Consider the following 1,516-nt stretch of genomic DNA (forward strand, 5'->3'; position numbering starts at 1 on the left):
GCACTGCCCCTTCACAATTTCAGTCCCTTTTCCACCTTTGGCGAGACTTGAAATGGAGGTGGATTTTTCCTGGAATTCTTATTGCTCTTTGAAAAACTATGTCTTCTTGTCTGGGAGATTCTCCAAAAAGAAGCATTTTTAGTGATGCCAGAGCCTCAGAAGAAAGAGCATCAGGATCAAGTCCAAACTTAATCTGAACTGGCAGCTCAGGAGTCCTATGTCTGTTTGGGGTCATGATATGAGTGTGAATTGTGTAATTTCAGCCAACATCGTTCTCTCTGCTTCTCTAATGCATCATGTATTTCATGGTTAAAAGAAAAATCTGTGCTTTTGTATCTTCTGTTTGTCAGAAACAATGCGATCTCTGATGCTCCCCTGTGCTTTTATCACACCATTCCACCTTTCGCATTTCTCTCAAAGTCTTTGTAGTATCTGATAACTAGGACATTCTTCAGATTTTAAAAAATCTCATTTACCCATGGATACTCTTATGCTCAATTTCTCACGGCTTGCAAGTTGTCTTAAACTAGCTACTCATGTTTTTTGTAGAACCTCTAAAGGGAAGAGACTTCATATACATATCATGGCATATCTTAAAGTTATTTATTTCTTTAAACATTTCACTGAGTATTGTATTTTATTGTTACCTGGAAAAACCATGTAATGGTATATACATAGTATTAAAATACTTTAAGTAAATCTTTTGTGAAGTATAGTATACATAAAAAGAATACACACATCATGAGTATACAGCTTAATGAAGTTACATATTAAAAAATAGAACGTTAACAGGACCCTGGAAAGCTTTCCCAGGTTAGCTCCACTCACAGATTTCTTCTATCAAACATAACAGTTATCAATCATCATTCCAACTTCTATTATCCTTGACCACTTCTGTTACTTTTTTAGTAAATATGTCGGTGCTTTATGTAATCTTTTGTATGGCTTCTTTTTTTCTTAAAATATATTTTATAATGCCGACTAAATTTCAAGTCATCATGGCGGGGTCTTGGGTAAACTTTTCAATTAGCAATAATTGCACCTCGGATAAACCTCTTTGGCTACAATACTGCCACTGTGCAAAGCTAGTCTGGCTTCTTTTATTCATAATAGTTTCTTTACTTCCCTCAGAGTGTTGGCCATCACAATAGTTCTTTCACTCATCTAGCCATATAGCAATTCATTCTATGACTATAACAGTGTTATTTAAATCCACTCTACTGTTAATGAATTTTCAGACTTTTTCCAGTTTTTGAGTATTACAAAAGGTGCTGCTATGATCGTTCTTGTATATGGCTTTCCGTGAACATATGTAAAATTTTCTGTTAATTATATGTAGGGGTGGAATTGCTGCATCAAAGGTTTAAGAGACACTGCCATACGATTTTCTAAAATGGTTAAACCAGTTTATATTCTTATCAGCAATGTATTAGAGCTGTAGTTGTTTCACACCCTTGCAACACTTGCTGTTGCCTTTATTTCCATTTTAGTAATTCTGGTGGGTACATAGCCATAT

General features: G+C 35.0%; 1 non-coding gene across 1 annotated transcript; it reads right to left on the reverse strand.

Moving 5' to 3' along the window:
- Positions 1 to 952: 952 nt before the first annotated feature.
- Positions 953 to 1,087, reverse strand: LOC118971717 (U4 spliceosomal RNA). Its single transcript, XR_005060307.2, has one exon. It is a non-coding gene; the product is annotated as a U4 spliceosomal RNA (small nuclear RNA).
- Between the last annotated feature and the right edge of the window lie 429 nt (positions 1,088 to 1,516).

Source organism: Manis javanica, chromosome 14 (assembly GCF_040802235.1).
Source record: "Manis javanica isolate MJ-LG chromosome 14, MJ_LKY, whole genome shotgun sequence".
In the NCBI taxonomy this organism is placed as follows: Eukaryota; Metazoa; Chordata; class Mammalia; order Pholidota; family Manidae; genus Manis; species Manis javanica.